General features: G+C 45.2%; 1 long non-coding RNA gene across 1 annotated transcript; it reads left to right on the top strand.

Annotated features, from left to right (window-relative positions):
• Positions 1–3,113: 3,113 nt before the first annotated feature.
• On the top strand, positions 3,114–11,146 carry LOC308483010. The gene is made up of 3 exons (XR_013989544.1): positions 3,114–3,282; positions 4,658–4,731; positions 10,619–11,146. It is a non-coding gene; the product is annotated as an uncharacterized lncRNA (long non-coding RNA).
• Positions 11,147–23,787: the final 12,641 nt, after the last annotated feature.

Genomic DNA, 23,787 nt, shown 5'->3' on the forward strand with positions numbered 1-23,787 from the left:
AGTAAAGAAAGTATTGATCTGATGTGTAGAGATATTTCCTATTCTAATTAATTCATGAGGGTTCTGGAAGCTTCTCTGTGTGAAAGAAATGAGCAGAAGGTTCATGATGGTTATTATTATGGTGCCTCTCCCAATATGTAACCCAAAGTAAAAACAATATTAAACCATAAAATGAAAATTTTAAAACAACATAGATTTATTGCGACACATGACAGGATCTGATTTTCCTTACATTATTAGTATAGTGTCCAGATCAAGGAAAGTAATATTGCCACTCTGTTCTGCCTTGGTCACCAGCCCAGTGAGGACTGAGCATGCTGAATGACTGTTGAGGGTGGGGGAATGGAATGGAATATCCTGGAAAAGGGTAAAGCTGGATGGAACCTTGAGCAGGACAACAGAATATCCCAGAAAAGGTCATGGCTGATTGGAACCCTGAGCAACGCTTTCTTTTGCAGGTTTGACTTGTTTTATTTTCAACAAAATTTATCACCCACATTCCCCTTTCTGAACAGAGATGTTCAAAGCTGCTTGGAAAAGCACACAAAAGAAGAAAAAAGCTTGGTTCATTTAAAATGCAGTAAATATAACAAAATTGCACCTTTTGTGTTGAAGTGCTGCCTGTCATGACTCAAATGTTTCGGTACAGGGTAATTTATGCGCTAAACCAAGGAAGGCTTCCCAATGGGAGGAGCTGGTGTTCACTTTTGTGAGCTGCTATTTAAGCAGGAGGCACAGAATGGGAGAAGGGGCTGCTGGGAGGAGCCAAGGATGATAGCGGCACATGCATTTTGTATGCTGCTTCTGTGGCGAAAAAATCTATACCTCTGTAAAGAACAGTATGAGAGCACTGCCCAGCAACTGTACATGTTTTTCACAATACATTTGTACTATCTGCGAGAGCCAGCATGGTGTAGGGGTTAAGAGCGGTGAACTCGTAATCTGGTGAACCGGGTTCGCTTCCCCGCTCCTCCACATGCAGCTGCTGGGTGACCTTGGGCTAGTCACACTTCCCTGAAGTCTCTCAGCCTCACTCACCTCACAGAGTGTTTGTTGTGAGGGAGGAGGGGAAAGGAGATTGTTAGCCGCTTTGGGGAGTGAAAGGCGGGATATCAAGTCCGAACTCCTCCTCCTCCTTTTCTTCTTCTTCTTCTTCTTCTTCTTCTTCTTCTTCTTCTTCTTCTTCTTCTCCTCAGAAAAGGAGGGGGCAATCAGCCCGCCATAGAAATCATCGAACTCTAAAAAGGAATATACTTCCCACCCACTCCACCAAATAAAAACATATCTGGGCAAGTCATAATTGAAATTGTGTTAGCAAGTTTTTTTCATTGCTACTATGAGGTCTAACAACTTTATATACAGTGGTACCTCGGGATGCGAATGGGATCTGTTCCAGAGCCCCGTTCACATCCTGAACATAACGTAAGACGCGACAGCGCATCTGCACGTGTGTGAGTTGCGTTTCGTCGCTTCCACACATGCGCATGACGTCAATTTGACCGTCTGTGCATGCGCGAGTGGCAAAACCCAGAACGCAACCCGAACACGCTCAACCTGAAGCGTATTTATCCCGAGGTATGACTGTATGTATAAATACCCACACGCTGAATTCTGAAATGCTACAGGGCACTTTGTTTATGTAAGGATTGGCACTCAAAATTGAACTCAGAATAGGTTTGTTATTAGTTGTTGGCATCTGTCTGTCTTGAGAGACAATGGAGTGTGCCTCCAGGGGTGAAGTCAAACTGCTGTGTTAGCAGCACTGCAGTGACAAGCCAGGGCAGTGTGTAAGGAGGTCCTGGGCTGCCCAGATAACAAGACCCCCTCTCAGCCTCGCTGATGTGGCCCAAAGGAAAGCAGAGCAATATGTTTGACACCAGCTGGACTGCAAGATTTGCCAGAAGCAGGCATGCAAGGTGCCATCCAACCATCTTCAGGGCTCCACTCTGGATTTGTGAAGGCTGTCCTCCTTAGCCTTTTCTTTTCCCGAAGATGTCACACAAGGCAGCAGAGGTTTAGGATCAGAGTTTTCCTTCTCCTGGATGGGCTACTTCCCAGATTGACAAGCTCCATCTGCTGTTCGTAGGGCTGGGGAACTGTGGTGCTCTAGATATTGACAGACTCCAACTCCCAACAGTCTCAGCCATAATGGCCAATGGTCAGAGATGATGGGAGTTGGGAGTCCCTCAGCGTCTGGTGGGCTACAGGTTCCTTGCCCATGGCTTATAGTATAAATAAATGTGCAGGCCAAAAGCAAGGTACCAATGTGTACGTCCTGTTGTCTAGGGCCACGTTACTCATATACAACAAACTTATTTTTATTGCAGGGCAATAAGTACACTGGTTTATTGCTGGAAAGTACACTGAACAGAAACTGAAAGAAAATGAGAAGGGAAAGTTCAAGGGTAGAGTTGGAGCTCAGCCTATTATACCACGAGGTTATAGTTAACTCTATAATGTTCAGTATAGTTAAAGCTATGGTTTTCCCAGTAGTGATGTATGGAAGTGAGAGCTGGACCATAAAGAAGGCTGATCGCCAAAGAATTGATGTTTTTGAATTATGGTGCTGGAGGAGACTCTTGAGAGTCCCATGGACTGCAAGAAGATCAAACCTCTCCATTCTGAAGGAAATCAGCCCTGAGTGCTCACTGGAAGGACAGATCCTGAAGCTGAGGCTCCAATACTTTGGCCACCTCCTGAGAAGAGAAGACTCCCTGGAAAAGACTCTGATGTTGGGAAAGATTGAGGGCACAAGGAGAAGGGGATGACAGGACGAGATGGTTGGACAGTGTTCTTGAAGCTATCAGCATGAGTTTGACCAAACTGCAGGAGGCAGTGGAAGACAGGAGTGCCTGGCGTGCTCTGGTCCATGGGGTCACAAAGAGTCGGACACAACTAAACAACTAAACAACAACAACAACAAAGTGTTGTCACATTGCAGGTTTCACTCTAAATTCGAAAGTTTGGGCCTGTATGAAGTTTTAATTCCAGCCAAACAGAACAACTTTCCTTGTATCAGAGAATCTAGACTGCAGACATTCTGACATGGTTGTTCGCTGACAACTTGGAATGTTCATGAACATTCTGTGGCTCAGCCAACCAGTGTGAGAGGTTTCAAGGCCACATGTGCAGTACAGTCTAGTGTTCATGCTTCAGAGCACTACCATAGCCGTTCAAGCTTCTATTCTCAGCCCAGCCTATGTTCCTGCTATTCTTAGCATAGTAAGAACGCAGTAAGCACACAGAGCTTTTTCACATCTTGCTCCAATAGTTTAAACAGAGGTGAGAGTTTTGACTTGGCCAAAGCATTACTAGGGGAATTAGGGGCACAGCATCTCAACCTTCTTCCGAAATGTTAGCGCCAAGAAGCCAGAGTGCCTGTCATGTGACTTGGGAGAATTGTTGGAGAATTCTGGCAAAAAAGTGTTTGCTGTTGCTGCTTTTGGTCTGCAAAAGATACGTAACTGATTATGTTTTTCTTATCATGGAGGCCTAATTAGGGACTGTTTCCACCCTGAACCCCAACACAACAATCAGAAAGTGAAGGACGAGGTGGCTTCTCCCTCCAATGTGCCAGCGTGGTGTAGTGGTTAAGAGCGGTAGACTCATAATCTGGTGAACTGGGTTCGCTTCCCCGCTCCTCCACATGCAGCTGCTGGGTGACCTTGGGCTAGTCACACTTCTCTGAAGTCTCTCAGCCCCACTCACCTCACAGAGTGTTTGTTGTGGGCGAGGAAGGGAAAGGAGAATGTTAGCCATTTTGAGACTCCTTCGGGTAGTGATAAAGCAGGATATCAAATCCAAACTCTTCTTCCTCTTCTTCTTCTCCATTCCAGGATTATCTGGAGGGGAGGGACAGCAATATGCACCTGACCGCCTGGCTGTGGCGTTGTTGCTGCTCACTGGGAGGGAAAGTCAAGGCAGGAGGTCCGTTGGCATAGTGTGGGTCACCAGCAGAGTCAATCTGGGCTTCTGCTAGTATGCCCATAGAATGGCTACTTCTCCACTGCTTTGACCCTGATTCCAAGCTGGGAAGCAGCAGTGGTGTCACAGACAGGAGACCAGATGTGTGACGTTGCCCTTCCTTCCGGCTGCTCCTGCTCTTTCTGCAAAAGCCAACTGGACGGGTGGATCCTCAATCGCACCTGAAGGCTAGCTTAGGGAGGCACAAAGCAGATGGTGTGGCACACACAGCTCTGTTCGTCATCACCTGCCCCATCTGCCGCCTGAGGCAGCTGTCTCCCTCTGCCTAACGGTAGGGTCAGACCTGCTTCAGATCTTTCCATATTCAGTCATATGAAAGACTTGGTGGACTCACACACAGCTTCGGTGCCATACTCTGCTTGTGGTGTTTGCTCGGGTCCCACAACGGGGAAGGAAGGTCTGGCTTAGGGCCTCCCTCCACTGCAATTTACCTGGGGACCGTCAACTGTCTCTGTGGTAACAGCCACCTCTTCCTCTGTTCGTGCTAAAACTGAATTCTAGGAATGAACAGAAAGCCCCGTCGCACTTCTGCTTTGCAGACATTCTCTCTCACATTTTCCGTTGCACGGAGAAAGCAGAACTAGACTCGCAGCACCATTCCCAAGATGATATCGCATAGCCTTCAGAAGAAAAGGTCGCTCCCAACGTCACTCATTGTTGCTTTTCTTTTTAGGGCAGGAAATTCTCATAGCTGGCATCTTTCACCCGCCTAATTCCACACACATATCTTTTTTCTTGGAAGGGGAGGTAAGTAGTTCCCGCTTCAGATTTTGCAGGGCCTTCTCTGAGTGGCCCCCCTCATCACCACTCTCCATCTGCTTACCAGCAACCAGATGAGGCGCCTCTCTGCTCTTTTGCCTTACTCTCGTCACTGGTCACACAAGAACCCTACTTTATGTAGACCGAGTTTGCGCAATTGCCGGGAGTGTCTGGGAAAAACAAAACAAAACAAAGCATGGTGTGTATATGCGAGTGGAATGGCTCGCTAGAGGAGGGCATGGCTGGCTCCTTTCAGGCCTTTTGGGAAGTGAAAACACACTGCAAACTTTTCATTCCAGGTTCCAATTAAATGACCTTTATTAGGGGTTCCCAAACTTTTTTTGCCCTGGGACACATTAGGAAATCTAAGCAACCAAGAAATAGTCAGGGACACCACCAAACACCCATTTCACAGAATCTCCCCCCCCCCAGCAATGCTCAGAATTCTACCACAGAGAAACAACAGGCAGAACATCTATATCCCACTAACAAAACACAGAAAAAAAGCAGGCAACCCCACAAAAAAGAGCAGGTAGAAAAAACAAAACAAAACCCTGAACCCTCTCAATTATTAAAAAAAAAGAAAAATAAGAATTTGGATGGGCGAAGGACCTTTGTGGGTGTCTAAGGGCATTACGGACATCACATTGGGGACCCCAGATTTATACAGACATACAGTGTCTAAACCACAGAGCCTAGGGCTTGCCAATCGGAAGGCTGGCAGTTCGAATCCCTGCGATGGGGTGAGCTCCTGTTGTTCGGTCCCAGCTTCTGCCCACCTAGCAGTTCAAAAGCACATCAAGTGCAAGTAGATAAATAGGTACCACTCCGGCGGGAAGGTAAACAGCATTTCCATGCGCTGCTCTGTTAATTTGATGCTGTCCCACTCCTGATGTTCTGACCACCCCTCTGAGGATCGCTTTGTCTTCCGTGCCATGTCATGTTTGTACGAGAGAAAAGCACAGGGGCAGCAGACACAACTACTACATGGTGCACTCAGCAGGGGTAAGCTCTGCCATGCTGCAATACCTTAATCTCCACCCGGTTTTGATTTTAGCCTCATCCACTTTTGCTGCTGGCTATTGCTGGCATGCACCCCTCAATGGGATGACCTGCAAGGGAATGTGACCATCAGCAAGACAAAGGAACCACTTCTTTTTTTAAAAAAACCCCCCAGAACAACTTACTGTATTTGGCAGAGAATGATGGATTTAGTTTTTAAAGGATTAGGAGTGTTTACTTTCATATGGTTGTTTAAATAAATTGCATTTTAAATCAAGGACCATCACCTGGTTAAAGAAATCTTTGCTGATTAGTTGTATGAGTTTTAATCAATTCATCATGAATAATTTTGCAAATGAATGTTAATTCTGAAGGAAAAATGTACTTTGGTTTTTGATGTTAGGTGCTTCACAGCAAACATTATTTTAGATGAAATGTTCTTCTTAATGCCTGCCAACTTGGTTTTTGCAAGTGCGCTTTTTTTTTTTTAAGGAACATTTTTCTTTTAGACATCTGCTGCCTGATTTATCAGAAGCACCTTTTTAATCCATCAAATGCTTGAAGTTGATTGATCAAAAGGTTTTAAGTTGATTAATCTGATTCATCAGTTAAACTTTGCAGCCTTATTGTTTTTTTAACCAGTTCCCTTTTCGACCTTCCAAATAATTTGTTAAAGTGAGATATGATAAATACGATTTCTTTTTAAAACCTAATGTAAAATCAAATTTCTGTTTTTCATTTTTAACGCCCCCTCCATCAGTTTTTTTCATCCTGGTGAAGTTACTCTTGTCCCTTTTTTCTGGTAGGTCCTCTCTGTTGATTACAGCTAATGACAGGCATAAAGGAATGTAATAATATTAGTAGAAAAAATGCCTAGTTTAAAGTTTTCTACTTCACTACCTCTCCGGGCTTTACATGTTGAATTTCTACCTGCCTTGCAGTTGTAGAGCCCTGCCATATAAAAGCTGGCAACCTTAAAAGTGAAGGTCTTCAGGTTCAATAATACTTCCTGATTTGTCTTGAAAGATCTGAATGTGAAAATAAAGAAATAAAGAAATAGGGAAGGGTGTGTTGCAACATTGCTACTAGTTTCTCTCTGCTAGCATCTCTCCCACTCTTGTTGGAACCTCCTCCCCACCCTCTACTAATTTCCATCTCCTCTATAATTCTCTTTCATTCATAACCAGCTGCTGTTTATGACCGCTGGTTGTGTTATTTTTAGCTGCAGAGACAGGCTAAACACAAAGGAAGCACATGCAGATTAATAAGCAGGGTGGGACTGAGGCCCAGCTAGCACCTAACACAGCAGATTGCAAGGCTTGCTTGGCACCCAGCATTTGAGTCCTCCTTTGGGTTGCCAATGGTTCTCACTGGCCCAGCTCCCTTGCCTTTTAACTGCAGCCTGACATGCAGATAGGTTAGCAAGTTAGAAGCTTCTCTTGGCATGCAGATAAAGTAAGGAGCAAGGCGTGGATCTGCCAAACTTCTCTGACTGACTGTGCAGTTGCTAAAAGCACAGGAGCAGAGCCAAAAAGAAGTTGGCAACCCAAGCTTTTGCGCTGTGGGTTAAACCACAGAGCCTAGGACTTGCCGATCAGAAGGTTGGCGGTTCGAATCCCCGCGACGGGGTGAGCTCCCGTTGCTCGGTCCCTGCTCCTGCCAACCTAGCAGTTCGAAAGCACGTCAAAGTGCAAGTAGATAAATAGGTATCGCTCCAGCGGGAAGGTAAACGGCGTTTCCGTGCGCTGCTCTGGTTTGCCAGAAGCGGCTTTGTCATGCTGGCCACATGACCTGGAAGCTGTACGCCGGCTCCCTCGGCCAATAAAGCGAGATGAGCGCCACAACCCCAGAGTCGGCCACGACTGGACCTAATGGTCAGGGGTCCCCTTTACCTTTACCTTTTATCCTCTAACAGTCTCAAAAATTTGGAGATGCTTGTAACATCTCAATGTTCAGACCAGCGGCCGCTGCCTGAACATCCCCTCTCACTATTACCACACACTGCTGAAGTTTGCCTTCTGAGGATGACTGATCCAAGATGTAATTTATAAAGCAAGCATGGGCAAACTCCAGTCTTGTGGGATGTATTATGATGAGTTTACTAGAACTCTGCCATCCATCAACCAAAGCCAAATTCAAAATGGTGGTTTGGGGTCTGAGCCAACCCCTTACTTCACCTGGTGGGCTATATACTGGGATAGTCTGCGTATACAAGTACAAATCTCCACCTCCACCACTGCACAGCAGGGATTCCAACATGAACCCTCAGACTAGTCAGCAAAGATGCCCAAAGACCTGGAGAAAGGCAGCCAGTTGGGTGGACAGTGTCATTATACAGTTTCGTCACAAGGTGGCAGTTCTAGGTCAGTCATTTCCTGTTCCGTTTTTCTTGGAAAGAGACAATAAAGTTTTTGTCTTGCTTCCTGATTGGTGTGTCCTGTAAGCCTTCCAGAAAAATTGCATATATTTAACACCTGAAGAACACAGTGAAATTAAACGATGGTGCACTTAGCATGAATATTTTTTTTTAAAAAAAGAATTACTATTGTTAATAGCATGAAATCCTTGACTAACTTACTAAAAAACACCAGTAGTTATCAACTAAACTTTAGTCCTTCACTGTTCTGCAGACTCTGGAGAGGGAAGTCTGTCAGTCAGTCAGTCAGGGTTTTTCTTTCTTTAAAGAATTCAATAATTTAAATTTAGACATACACAAATATATGAATACACATACATATCTTACAATATAATAATTTTTGTAAGTCATCATGCTGCAGTTCTCCTGGCTGCCAATAGGTGGCCAAGCCAACTGCAGCATGAAGATAGAACAGCAGGCAGGACTATGCAGGCAGGCAGGCAGGCAGGCAGGCAGGCAGGAGAGAGAGCCACTTGGATGGCAGGTGACCCAGATGAGCCACAGAGGAACAGTCAGGACAGGAAAGCAACTGTCTTACAGTGTGCACTTGCACTTGACACTGACATCAGAGACCAAGGAGGAAGAAAATGATGGGACAGTCCTTTTCATTCCCCTCTCTCCCATGAGTGGCAGTGACCTATCCCCATCACCCACAGCTGGGTCCAACTCCCCTCTCACACTTTGCCCCGAGCTCTTCCATCCCCTCACAGTTTGCCCCTATCCCAATATCCCCCTTCTCTCTCCCCTGAGGGTGGAGGCAGCAATTGGGATCCTGGGATTGGGACAAACTGTAAGGGAGGGAGAGGGGAGTTTGGGGCATGAGATGGAACTTGGAAAAGGTGTGAGTAGGTGCAGATGGGGAGGTTGAAGGAACAGCGAGGGGACAGGGAGTTTGAAGGGGATGGGGTGTAAATGGAAGGGGGTTGGCAAAGGGGTGAAGTGGGGGTTTGGCAGATAGGCAGGGTTGACGAGTGATGTGAGCAGGGGTAGCAGCTCCTAGTAATAGCATATTGTCAGAGTTGCTTCCAGATCCTAGCTCACAGAGGATCACGCTAGCCAGCGATCATTAAATAAAAGTCTTTATTGAGTTACAGTTTCCATTCTCAAGCTGCTGCGTGCAACCCTACGTCTAATGGTTAGATCGGCGAAGCTCCATCTGAGTCTCCGCCCCTTGTACACCAACTTAATATCCTAGCCTTGCTCCACCTTTTCCGCCTGACTGTTCTTCTCTGGGTCCCTCTGCCCCCCGGGGTCTCTTCCTTCCGGGATTCCTCTGACGCTGACGCTGACCCCCCTGACTCTTCTCCCTCCTTTCGGCGGGCTTTAGGACCTGGCTCCCTTTCCGGGCTGCCTACTGCGCCACCTTCCTGTGCATTTGAACTTGGCGCGCGCGCCCAACCTTCCACCTTCCGTCTGACCGTTTCTTCGCTCCCCGATGGAGGTGTGGCCACTCCTGACTCGTGCCCTCCCCCCTGTTGTGAGCTGCCAGCGCTTGATCCCTGGCGCCCTTCCTCTTCCCTGCTCTCTGGCGGTGACGCTGGTCCCGATTTCCAACTGCTCCCCTCTGAGTCCCCTCTGGCTCTATCTTCCTGGGGTGTCCCCCTAGGCTCCCCCCTTGCCCTGGCCACTGGTGCTCCTTTCTGTGAATCTTCTGATTCACTGGAAAGACTCGGAGATCTCGGGTCGTCGTCATCACTCATCTTTTCTTCTGCCTCCTCCCCCTCGCTCTCTGTTTCCTCCCTTGCCCTTGCCTCTGCTCCTGAACCCCTGACACATATGATCTTTTTTTTTTAAAAAAAGGTATGACACGTCTATCATTATCAATGTTAACAAGTGTTAACTATTTTGATAAATCACATGGGGGAATTGCACTCCTCAATATTTACATTGTAATTGCTTTTCACAAATTAAATTTATAAAGCTATTTGCCTCTTTAAAAAGCCTATCATATCTTGATTGGACGAAATGTGTAAGATGATGCTTCTCGCCTACCTTCCAAATTTTACTTAGCTGTCGGTGGTGGTAACCTATCCTTTCTGTGCTATTAACACGAAGTGGCCAGAGAATATAAAACCCACAAAAACTCTTTACACTAGATTCGTTTCCTTAAATGTCCTCAGAAGATCAGTGGGGCATCATCTAAAGGTGTAGAGTAATGGTTTGTCAAAGGAGTTACAGTCGTACCTCGGAAGTCGAACAGAATCTGTTCCGGAAGTCCGTTCTACTTCCAAAACGTTCGGAAACCAAGGTGCGGCTTCCGATTGGCTGCAGGAAGCTCCTGCAGCCAATCAGAAGCCAGGGAAGCCCTGTTGGATGTTCAGCTTCCAAAGAAAGTTTGCAAACCGGAACACACACTGCCGGGGTTGCTGTGTTCGACGTGGAGCACCCCCATGCCATGGATACCCCTGTGGCTTGCCAAAGAGAAGAGGTTTTAACTGCTGTTTTTCCCTTGTATAGAATTCAGATGCGGAAGCCGAGCCCGCCTCTCTTCAGATCTTCCTCGCACAGTTGACAGTAACGAGCCGCACTGAAACAGCTTCCTCGTAACTGTGCAAATAGAATTAGTGCATCTAAACAGGAAATGGTGGTGCAGTCGGTCGGCTGAAACAACATCCTGGAGCTTCACCAAACTGCCACATGCTAGCTACAACTTTCATTGTAGGGACTAAAGAAAGCCCATGGGGGAGAGGGAGAGAGAGAGAGAGAGAGAGAGAGAGAGAGAGAGAGAGTCATTGCTGCTGAAATGGATTTTTTTTTGTGGGTGAGTGGGTAAAGGAAAGGGGTTTCAGTTCGGAGAAAATGCTAATGCCTACCAAGGAAATGTGGGCACGATTCGCTTTACTGACTTTCTGCTTGAGTCAGGTTCCCTGACAAGGACTGTGCCAAAAATGGGGCAAAAGAGGATGCAGATTCGCCTAAATTTTGCATATGATGATTTGCATCAAAACAGGCAATCTTAGAAATAAATACCATGATTTAAAAACATCTCACGGGAATGATGACCAGGGAGCCATAAACAAACTTTTGGCATCATAAAGGTAAAGGTAAAGGGACCCCTGACCATTAGGTCCAGTCGTGACCGACTCTGGGGTTGCGGTGCTCATCTCGCTTTATTGGCCAAGGGAGCCAGTATACAGCTTCCGGGTCATGTGGCCAGTATGACTAAGTCGCTTCTGGCAAACCAGAGCAGAGCATGGAAACACCGTTTACCTTCCCACCTATTTATCTACTTGTACTTTGACATGCTTTCAAACTGCAAGGTTGGCAGGAGCAGGGACCAAGCAACGGGGGCTCACCCCGTTGCGGGGATTCAAACCACCAACCTTCTGATCAGCAAGTCCTAGGCTCTGTGGTTTAACCCACACTGCCACCCGTGTCCCTTTTGGCATCATAGTGGGGTACTTATGGGAGCAGTTGGGGTGCAGGGTTTTTAAAAAGGGCAACAGAATCACACCAAACTGCACCCCTCATGTAGATTCTTCCAGAAGGGGGATGAATGTTGCAAATGGGTCATTCATATAGCTCAAACAGGTAATTGGCAACAGCTTTAAAAATGTCTTGGATTTCCCCCTGAAATGACAAATCTAGATTGAAAGGGGGGTGTTGGCATTGGATTATGAAACAATATGCAAACTGAAACGTAGCAAGCCTTTCCTGAATTTCATAATGCAGTACTGCAAACACATAACATATACAAAGGCTTGTATTGGAGAAAAGTGTGCATACAAATGCACTTATTAGTGATAACATTTAAAACACACTGTGTTAGAGGAAATTGCTCGCAAAAATGAGTTTTCAGGTGGACTTCTTTTTTTCGGAAAAAATTGCATGCTGATGCATGAAACACAGAGAACTGAACTTTAGAGTGGAAGACTGAGAAACCAGAATTGACAGGTGTGCCCATCCCTGGCAGATGCTGCAAAAAAACTGTGCATGCACGAGGAGCATAGTTCCTGCAGTAAACACCTGTCTGGAGGAAGCACCTTCAGAACTGATCAAACAACAGCCTGGAACTAAACAAGCAGCAGCCTTTAAAAACAAAACCAAACCACCACAGTGAGAGCAAGCAGGGGATGTTGTTGGAGAGTAGCTGAATTCTACATAAGATAAATAGTTATAGGAAAGAGAACCCAGGCGCTAAAAGGTAGAAAGATTTTTGTTTTGTTTACAAGTTTCAGCATGATATGACTCCTCCTCTCCCCTCCCTCTCTCTGGGTCTGGGCATGGCATCTTGCTTAGAATGACCTGGCATGTATTTTCTGCCACTCATTTACACATAAGACACATATTGCTGGGATATGAATCAGAGGTCGCTTCCAGGCGACCTGTCAATTGAGCATCCATCCTGAACAATTAGCACAAAGTTTGCAGGGTGATGCCGGCGATTTGTTGAGCATGTTTTCCCATCAAGCAGTTGTTATCTACACTTTACAGCACATTTCCCTGTTACTTCCCTTTCTGAAAAAAAGTCTGGTTTTGCAGGTTGGTGAACCTGCACAACATGATTATGTGGAAGCATTGGTCTCCCAAGATCATTGAACACAACACACCTTTCCCCAACCTAATGTTTTCCAGATGTTTCTGACTGCAGCTCTCTGACCATTGAACATGCTGGTTGTGGTTGATGAGAGCTGCACTGCTCCTGCAGACAACCTGTTTATGGAGCAGTCATCCTGATTTGCTTGCACAGAGCTGGCAGTGAGGTTATACAATGTCCAGCCTTTGTTTGGCATTTGTTCCAATTTGCTTGCATGTAGGTTACACATCTTCCAATCAATCTATAATTATCCACACATTTGAGTGCATTTTCCCCATCACTTTCCTAACTGCAAAAAGCCCTTTAAAAAAATCTGTTGCACCAGAGTCCCAGAGCACTTTAATCCACTTTAATTGTGCCAACATAATTTCCCTGCATGCGATCAGATCCCTCCTATAGGTAATCTGTAATCCAAAACATCTGGATGACATCAGATTAGGAAATGGTAGAGATGGAGGAGAAACTCAATTCTGTTCTCATTTGAAGGCAGGTCTATCCAGCTCACACTTTCCAAATCATTACGTGGACCAGAACATAGCCATCTTTTGAAACGTGCATTTCTCTGAATTTTGCAATGCAGTTCTCCAGTCAAGTAATGTTTGCAAAAATGCATATACTAGTGGCATAAAAATGCATATGCTAATAAAAATAGCATTGCATTACAGGACAATGTTTTGCAAAAAGGTGTACATTAGGGGAAATTGCATGCAAACATATTTATATTAGGGAAAAATTCACATGCAAGGCTGATGAATTTTTGTGAGGACTTCAAACAAACAAAATTGCAAGCTGATGTGGAAATGCAGAGAACCAGATTTAAGACTGAAAAGAAAATGAGAAAAAGAGAGAAATGGAAACGGATGGATTCGCCCATCCCTAGGGAATGGCGCCGTGACTGCATGGAGAAATCTGTGTCAGCGCAAGCATGCCCAACCTGCAAATAGCGAGAACCTGCTCTCTCAAGAGCAGCGGCTCAATAAATCCCTGCCCTCCTGTTCTCTCGCTTTCACTCGGGAAAGGTTGTGTTTGGCTTGGGGGCAGTGCTTAACACCGATGTCCCTTTCGTGTTACCTAATAACAAACAGAGCAGCAGGCAGGCAGAATTCTGTGAATCCCAGGGAGCCTGGGGTGCTGTTGCAGCTTCCCAAGCAGCTGGGGAAGGAGGAGGCCATTCTGCTGTCAGCTTTTATTAAGAACGTGCACTTTGACTTTGCCCTTTTCATTTAATGCCAGCATTATCCTCCCTCCCTCTCTTATTTTGCATCCTGCCCAGGAAGATTTCTAAAAGACAACATGGAGTGTACAATGAATGTACAGAGAGTGGCCGGGGGGGGGGGGAGAGAAGGGGGAACAGGATTGAACCCACTGGGCCCGCTTCTGATCTCTGCGCATGCACCAGAACTCCTGAATGACGCCTGCGTATGAACACACATAGTTATGGGATCTGCGCCCTGCGAAGATATAGCTTATGTGTTGCAAAGGGATAGAGGTTATGCACTCAAAGGGATTGGTGCTCCTCATGCATGCAAGTTCTGTGCAGCGTCCAAATGCCAGCAAGTCCCCCCCCCAATTTAATTTGGATCTGTCTTTTCTGCAGAAAATCTGATTAGTTAAAAAAAAAAAAAGACACTGTTGACAAAGAGGTATTTGTGATACTGAATGACCTGTTTGCAATATTAAACCCCTTCTGGAAGCACTCGCAAACACATCGGGGCTGCACTGTGGGCTTCTGCTGTCCGTTTTAAAAAGGTGTATTCACACATACGCCTTTTGAAGATGACTTCTTTTGAGTCAAACCATTGGTGCATCTAGCCTAAAGGTAAAGGGACCCCTGACCATTAGGTCCAGTCTTGGCTGACTCTGGGGTTGCGGCGCTCATCTCGCTTTATTGGCCGAGGGAGCCAGCGTACAGCTTCCGGGTCATGTGGCCAGCATGATTGAGCCGCTTCTGGCAAACCAGAGCAGCACATGGAAACACCGTTTACCTTCCCGCTGGAGTGGTACCTATTTATCTACTTGCACTTTGACGTGTTTTCAAACTGCTAGGGTTGGCAGGAGCAGGGACCGAGCAACGGGAGCTCACCCCGTCAAGGGGATTCGAACTGCCAACCTTCTGATCGGCAAGACCTAGGCTCTGTGGTTTAACCCACAGCGCCACCCGTGTCCCTGTCACATCTAGCCTAGTAGATGCTAATTGCAGCTCTCCAGGACTTCATACAGGGCCTTTCCCAGCCCTATCGAGAGATATATCACTCAGAAAATGTTTAATTTGGGAATTTGTCACTTGGAACACTCTTCGTGGGAAACCATTGACCATGGTCTCTTTCTGGGTCACCTTGCTGGTTTGGAATATGGAGCAGAGATGGGGAAGGTTTTTTTTGTTTTAGATCACATATAAAGGTAAATCTTTCTAACTTGCACTTTGCAAAACAAGAACTAGAACACGGCATTCCTTTGAAATTTCTGTTCTCTGAATTTTGAAATGCCATTCTCTGGCCAAGTAGCTAAAACACACAAACAGGGATAAAACTTGCATAAAATGCATATATCAGTGAAAATAACATACAAACGTGCAATTTAGGAAGACTGCTTTGCAAAATGTATTTTTGGTAAAAATGCATACAAACACAACCAAATGCTGAAGGATTTTCATGAGATTTTTAAAACAATAATAAAAATAAAAAGCACACTGCTGTGGAACTATGGTGAACTGAAGACTGGAAACATGAGAAATGGAAAGAAATGGAAATTGCCCATCCCTAGAATCAAAGAATCATATAAATGTAGAGTTGGAAGGGACCTTGAGGGTCATCTGGTCCAACCCTCTGCAATGCAGGAGTCTTTTGCCCAATGAGGTACTCAAACCCATGACCCTGGTGCAGAAACATTGCCTTGCTGTGATCCCAGTACTTCCACTAGGGTGCAAAAAATGGCCAGCTGGTGGGAATCAGGATCTGGAGAGCCACAGATTCTTCATCCCTACTCGTTCACTTTGGATGACTATTCATAAGTCTTTCCTGACTATCAGCAGATCTCTGGATTTGCTGAACACCCACAGGGTGGCAGAGAGGTGCATGGCATCCTGTCACATATAATAACAAATAACACTGTGTCGTGAAAACCTGCTCATCAGACCTGTAATAGCTCTAATGCAGAAGAGCATGAACTAAATAGATGCTGGAGTTACTGCCCCAGACAGGGGTGTCTGTCTTTTCCTCTTTTCAAGGCTGCTTTCACGATCACAACGAATGGTTAGCTAGCGTTCTGTTGAAAAAAGGCGGGCAATCGTCCAAGGCACCGGAAGGTGATGCCAACCTCCCAAATACAGCTGGGAACATGGTGAGAGTTTGTTTCCTTCTGCTCTGATATGCTGGGACACTTTGTTCTTTCATTGTGACACAGGGGTTGGGTGGCTTAGGAAAAAATATCATAATTGATGCCATCCTTCTCCCCGGACAGCAACCTGGAGCACATTGCTGAAATAAAGCGTTATATACATTGCTGGGATGGTGGTTCCTGTCAGCTGAAAAGGAAAAACACCGTTCCCTAAAAGTAAGGGAACAGAATTGTAGAGATGGAAGGGACACTAACAGCCATCTTGTTCAAACTCCTTCAATGCAGGAATCACACCTAAAGAATCCCCGACAGATGGACACCCACCCCCAACCTCTGTTTACAAACCTCTGATGAAGGAGATCCCTGATGAAGATCCACTGTCAAATAGCTCAGAAACCTCTTCCCAAACCAATCCATTCTTAAGGAAATCAGCCCTGAATGCTCACTGGAAGGACAGATCCTGAAGCTGAGGCTCCAATATTTTGGCCACCTCATGAGAAGAGAAGACTCCCTAGAAAAGACCCTGATGTTGGGAATGATGGAGGGCACAAGGAGAAGGGGACGACAGAGATGGTTGGATAGTGTTCTCGAAGCTACCAGCATGAGTTTGACCAAACTGCGGGAGGCAGTGGAAGACAGGAGGGCCTGGCGTGCTCTGGTCCATGGGGTCACGAAGAGTCGGACGACTAAACAACTAAACAACAACAAATATTTAGTCAGATTTTACTTTCTGGTAATTTGAATTCATCGGATCGGGTCCTACCATCTGGAGCAGCAGAAAACAAGCTTGCTCCATCTTCCATGTAGCAGTCCTTCAAATATATGACAATGGCCGCCTGATCACCTCAGAGTCTTCTCCAAGCTAAACATACTCAGTCCCCTCAACTGTTCCTCATAGTTTCCAGCCCCTTTATCACCTTGGTTGCCCTCCTCTGCACATGCTGCATCTTGTCAATATCCTTCTTAAATATGGTACTATTTAGGCTTGAAATCTAACTTGAAGCCTCAAGAAGTAAGGCTTATAAACAAATCCTAAATGCTTATAGCCCCGATAAGTGGCGGTGACACTGTTGTCAGGAGGGTTGTGGGAGTCATAAAGCCACGGTAAAGGCTTGTAATATTGCAGGGTGCCCCCTGACCTCGGCTGACCAGCACTCTGAGCTTTACAATGTATTGGAATGTATTGGAGCTGTGTTTCCTCTGGGCAGTGATTGACCCTATAAGGTGTTGGGGGCAATAAAAGCCTTGACCGGATGAGGTAACGTGAGACACTGGCAAACAGCCATGCGGCTGGAGAGAGAGACAAAGGATAATAAAAAAGGCTGCAGGAGGAGAGGGAGGAAAAGGAGCTGCTCCTACCATCATGAAAATATTGCTGGCTCCCAGTGTCATAATTTTATGCTAAACTTCGCCACCTTGTCACGGCTGGCTCCGACAGAGGGTGGTGGTGAAAGCCCCATTGAACTCAGACTTCCCTCTGAGTCAAACTGCCTAATATAGTACTGTAGATCAGGCTAGGGCAAGGATAGCCAGCACAGTGCCCTCAAGATGCTGTTGGGCTCCCATCAGCCCCAGCCAGCATGGCCCATGCTTAGGGATTATGGGAAATGTAGTCCAACACCATCTAGAAGGCACCATGTTAGCTATGTCTGCACAGTGCCATCTGCCTCTGACTAGTTCTAAACAGGAAGGTGTTTGCTGCCCATCCTCTAAAGGGAAGCTGGTCTGCCAGCAGTTTCTGCAGGCTCTCCTGCCGTTGATGGAAAAACCAGTCATAAATCAAGCATTTGTTTTGTTCATAGCAATCCATTCCCACCGAAAACTGTACTAAGAGGATCTAATTACACATAATCCCAGTGGTGTGCAATTGTTTAACACATGCTGACATTAATTTGTGGTTTCAGTTTAAATTCAGCCGTATGGGCAAGGCCTGAAACTGAAGCTGTTGTTGTGAACAGTAACACAATTCTTTGATTAAAAGAATTATTATTGAACTGTTCGGGATACTCATTTCCAGGCCAAGCCCAACCTGCAGGAAAATGGAACCCATCCACCTTGAGCTCCAGTTCCTTTCATGGTCTAGTAGAAGCTAAATATGCACAACTCTGCCCACTGGATACCAGATCATAGCATGGTGGACCACACAGCCTCACTTCACTGTCAGGAGATGTGGTGATAGGTGTGCAGCTGCCTCGTGTGGTGACACACAGAACTGCAGCTGGTGCAGCCCCACTGCCCCATCTGCTCACCTGACCCCCCCCTCCAGCTCCCTCCAGCAGATAATAATAGAATCATAGAATTGTAGAGTTGGAAGCGACCCAAGGGTCATCTAGTCCAACCCCCTGCCATGCAGGAATCTCAACTAAAGCATCCATGACAGATGATCATCCAACCTCTGCTTAAGAACCTCCACCAATGAAGGAAAGTCCACCACCTCCCGAGGAAGACTTTTCCACTGTCAGACAGCTCTTACCATCAGAAGTTCTTCCTGATGTTTTAGTCAGAGTCTCCTTTCTTGTAACTTGAAGCCATTGGTTCTGGTCCTACAGAGCAAGAGAAAAGAAACTTGCTCCATCTTCCATGGGACAGCCCTTTGGATATTTGAAGATGGTTATCATATCTCTTCTTATCCAGGCTCAACATACCCAACTCCCTAACCTGTTCCTCCTAAGGCTCGATTTCCAGACCCTTGATCTTCTTGGTCACCCTCCTCTGCACACGTTTCAGCTTGTGAACATCCTTCTTAAATTGTGGTGCCCAGAAATGGACATAGTATTCCAGGTGTGTAGTCCAAGTTCCACTATTGTGTAGGTTTCATAATTTGGGGAAGCATGCTTGTATTTTTACTCGTCCTTGTGAATGCACTTAGCATTCCTTAGGCATATTAATGAGGCTGAGGCTCTTTGAAGGGGGTATATGGTTTGAGCCATCTGGTATTGCCCTTACCTTTGCTCCCCTAATCTGTCTGGGGCAGAGATTTTCACCTGTCAATTTAACCTGCCTAACCATATTGATCATGATCACATGTTATTATTCAATCAGTGCATTGTTGTTCCATTCCATTAGGACAAGACATTTGCTCCACAAAGCACATGTTGGTTCAAATATATATAGCTTTTGATTGCTTTATTAGATTAAATAAAAAATACTAATAGCACACTCCGTTCTCTGAGTGTTTTTGTTTATGTAGCCCAAACAGCACCATCCATGGGCAAGTGGGAAGTATCAGCACAGTAGGGGAAATTTGCAGATTTCTTTCTTTTCTTTTCTTTTTAAAAAGAAATTTACAGATTTCTTTCTACAGAAGGAAAAGCCCCCAAAAGATTCCAGTGAAGACTGAGCAGAGGCACAGGTCCACGACTCAAAATTGACCAATATAGAGAATGTGTCTGAATGAATTAAGATGTAGTAATTAATTTTCATTTATATCCCACTTTGTCTCTCAGGGGCTCAAGGTGGCAAACATGTTTCTTCCCCTTCCCACATTTTATCTTCACAAGTAGGGATGGGGCGGGGGGGGGGGGAGAGAAATTTGATTCAGTTCACATTTAAAGGTGAACCTACTTCATCCACACTTTCCCAAAGCAATATGCAAAACGCAACTTAACCACTCTTTGAAATTCATTTGTCTACAAACTCTCCAGGGCACTTCTCTAGCCATTTGGACAAAAATGCACATATTAGAGTCTGGTGTGCATAAAAATGCTTATAGCAGTGATGAAAAATAACATTTAAAATGATTTTGGAGAAATTGGTTTGCAAAGTAGTGCATATTTGGGACAATTGCATATAAAAACTTTTGTGACTAAAATGGTGGTGAATTTTCATGGGGATTTTATTTTTTTATAATCAGAAACTGATGTGGAAATGTGGGGAACTGTAGGCCAGAAAAATGAGAAACGGAAAGAAACATAAATTGACAGACTTCCTCTTCACAACAAACCTGTGAAGTAGGTTAGGCTGGGAGATGGTGACTGGCCCAAAGTCACCCCATGAGCTTCATGGCAGAGTACGAATTTGAACCTGCTCCTGGAATGAAATTGGAGTAACTGGAAACCAGACCGAAAGCACTCTAATGCTGCAACATTATTTTTATTTTTTTGCAGGTCCAACTTCTCATCAAATAAAATTCATTTCCACAGGTTCTTTTACTGCCACATTTTATTCTGCTTGCAGAGAACTTGCAGGAATTATGGTAAGACCCCCTCCACACACTCCCTTCCAGGAAGCAACAAAAATTCTTAACCCCCTCCTCCCCCCCTAGTCATTGCAAGACTAAAGGGCATGATGATACGTACGAGGGAATAAAGCTGGCTGCCTTTTTGCTGCCGAGCCAAAAATGTGTGATGTATTTTGCTGAGCTGGCAGAAATAGCCGGCCTCACTGAATGAGCAGCTAATGAGAAATGTTTCGAGCAAGAATCAGCACTCTTGGAGATTAAGCCTCGGAGAATGAAAGGGACTGATTCCCACTGAAGTGTAGGTGGGTTCAGGCATGACCCAAGACCGAGATTCAGTTCAAAAAGGATTTATTGGAACATCAGGAACAAGAAGAACAAGAATGACAAACAGGGGCGCATGGCCCAGTATCTATACTCCTAAAGCCGGCCCAGGCAAAACGCACACACCACCTGTGATAGGTTGGCTTAATGCTCCAATTAGCGAATCACAACACTGGCCCTATCTCAGCAGGGATTGGCTGCCTGCCAGCTACTAACAAGGTCATTGGAGGGTATTAGAACCCTCTCTGTCTTTTGTTATACAAGTGAAGCACCTGAGCTCCAGGAGGCCTGAAGGCCAAATGCTTTGGCTTCCTGAGTCAAGTGCATTGCATATTCCATCAGAACATATAAAGAGCTCTGCTGGATCAAGCCAATGGCCCATCTAGACCACCATTCTGTGAGCAAGGGCTCATCTACACTTCCACTTGCCCTGTGGCTTGGAACCATGAGTCTGAGTGGTTTTCCATTTGTCCCAATCCTTTATTGCTAAATCGGAGCAAACATCAATCTGGAGAAAACTCAAATTGCCATTTGCTCCCAAATTACCATTTCCTTTGACTGAGTGCTAAATAGCACGGATAAGCCCTAAGATTCAGCTGTGCTGTAGGGATAGGTGTCCATTTCAGTTTCTTTTAGTATTTCCTTTCTCCAGTTTTAAGTTCAGTCTTCCACATTACCACATCAGTTTCGGAATTATTATTTTTCTTAAATGTCCTCATGAAAATTCACCAGCATTTTAGGGCAAATTCCTCCTCATATGCACACTTGCAAACGCAATTATTGCCCAATCTACGCATTTATGCAAAGCTGTTTTTCCTAATGCATACTATTTCCACTAACATGCACACATCACCCCAGTATATGCATTTTCGTGCACGTCACTTGGCTGCAGAACATTTGGACAAGGGCAAATGTCAAAGGATGCCCGTCTTTCCGTTTGTGTATTGTTCTGGAAAGTGCAAATCAGATCGGTTTGCCTTTAAATGCAAAACCGACTCAAATTTCTCCTGATCCCTAATTGCCAGTCTAGGAATATTCTGCACAGGTGGAAATGGAGGAGGTGCCATCTTGCCCTTTTGCCTCAGGCAGCAAAATGTCCAGGACTGGCCCTGTCTGGGTCAAATCCTCTTTCAGGAACTGAAAAAGAGTCCTACCGGATCAGGACAGTGGCCCATCTAGACTAGCATCCTGTTCTCACGGTGGCCAACCAAGAAACCTGTGGGAAACTCCTGACCTGTGCGCTATGGCTGTGATTCCTAGCAATGGCTATTCAAATGCTTGCTTCCTCCAACAGTGGAGACACAACATAGCCATTCCCCCACAAAGTATGCATAGATTCTTGTATTACCAAATCCTGTGTGTGCACAAACATGTTTAGCTGCGTTGTGCTCCACCTCTGCTTCCCTTTTCCTGGAGGGCAGGAGACATAACTTATCCCTGTCAGCTAAATCGCATTACGCCCAGGAGCCTGCTGTTCAGCTTTTGCTGAAGATGGGCAAGAATAAATAAAGACCTACCTCCACCCCACCTTCACCAGCTGAGTGTTGGCAGGGAGTCTTCTGCTGCCTTGCCTCTCTCAGTCGTCTCACCCTTCCCTGGAAGAAGAGCAAGAGCAGGCATGACTACTCATCCTGACAGCAGAAATTATATACCAGTTTACAAAGCAAGGCTAATGAATGGGAAACGAAACTCCTTTGGTTGCCTGCACTGACATCACTAATGAGGCAGAAGGAAACACACAAACTCATGCACTTTGTGAATGCCAGGGAAAGGCCAATACACGGGAAACTGCTTGTTTTCGTAATATGTCAGATCGGGGCAATCCTAGATGGATTGTTTTGTCGGTCATCGGCACCCCTCTTACGCTCTGCGATGTTGAGTCCATCGACACCTGCAAACCTTACAAGCATCATGGTATCTGACAGCTTAAACATTTTTAAAGAAAAAACCTATAACATGCATAATGGCATGTGTTGGAAAAGTGGCTTACAACCAGCAATTTTTAGACATATCACAGTGGTTGTGCCCAAATATTTAAGTGTCCTGGAAACAGGTCGGAAGAGATATTCAGAGAATAAGTAGGTGCGATTTAACTTTTGACCCTAAAACAATGTGGTTGGAAGCATTTCATTCTTGTGTGTAAAACGATAATGATAAATCAGCCAATGATCTCTCTAACCTACAAACAGCAGCAAAGTCTGATCATCGCAAAGAACTGGCACAAGTCTTAACAAATGAGGCAGTAAGAACCCCAAATTTGTAGTCTTCTTTGTTGACGATTGGGAAATAAGCAGTGATGGGGAGATTAATGTTATTCATCTTGCAATATTGCAGAGTTAACAATTTCATAAGGGACTTTGATATTGACATAAAATTATTAAAATGAATTGTATAATCTGCTGTATATTTTCTTCGCTATGAATTTGGACACCAAATTGTAACCAAATATTGTAACCAAATTTTGCATGATGGTTCTTGAGATCAAGGAACAGGTTTTTGTCTGTTTGGATACAATTAGACACCACTTTGAATCAAGAAAGCAAACTGAACCTTTCAAAACTACACTGATTTTAACAACTGATTTGAAAATACTGGAGTAATTGGGTGAACAATGTGTCTGTAGGCTCATCCATGTGTCTGCTTGACACATATTTTGATCATATTGTGTACGGATTAATTCCCTCTGGTCCAAGATCCTTACTTGTTGTTCCGCTGCTGTGCCTTGTGAAATTCCGATCTTACCTGCTGAGCTGAACCTCAGTTAAGCAAAATCTCTCTTTGGATCTTCCACACATCTGATAAGATCTGATTCAGCAGGTAAGATCAGATTTTCACAAGGAAGGGACAGCTGCAGAACACTGAGAAAAGCTCTCAGACCTGGGGGAATTAATCAGAACAAAATACGAACACAATATGTGTGAAGCGAAAGTGTGTATGAGCTTACAGACACATCATCCACCCAATCACACCACTATTTTGAAATTAGTTGTTTTGAAAGGTTCGCTTTGCCACAACGAGAAAAGCCTGTTGGACCTCGAAAATCCAGAGCCTGCCTTTTCTGGAAGGGACAAGGTGCACAAATGGACAATGGTACCTGTGACTTTGAGCATCTCCGCAAAGTAAGGCGGGGTGTGTGTGTGTGATGTGGCATCGTTGGGGCAGTGTATCCTTTCCTGGCTTTGGGACACAACAAATACTCAACTTTGCTGCTTTTTGCAGGTGGTGATGATGGTTGCATGCACACCACACATT

This window comes from Podarcis pityusensis (assembly GCF_964106645.2).
Source record: "Podarcis pityusensis genome assembly, chromosome: 8".
Lineage (NCBI taxonomy): Eukaryota > Metazoa > Chordata > Lepidosauria > Squamata > Lacertidae > Podarcis > Podarcis pityusensis.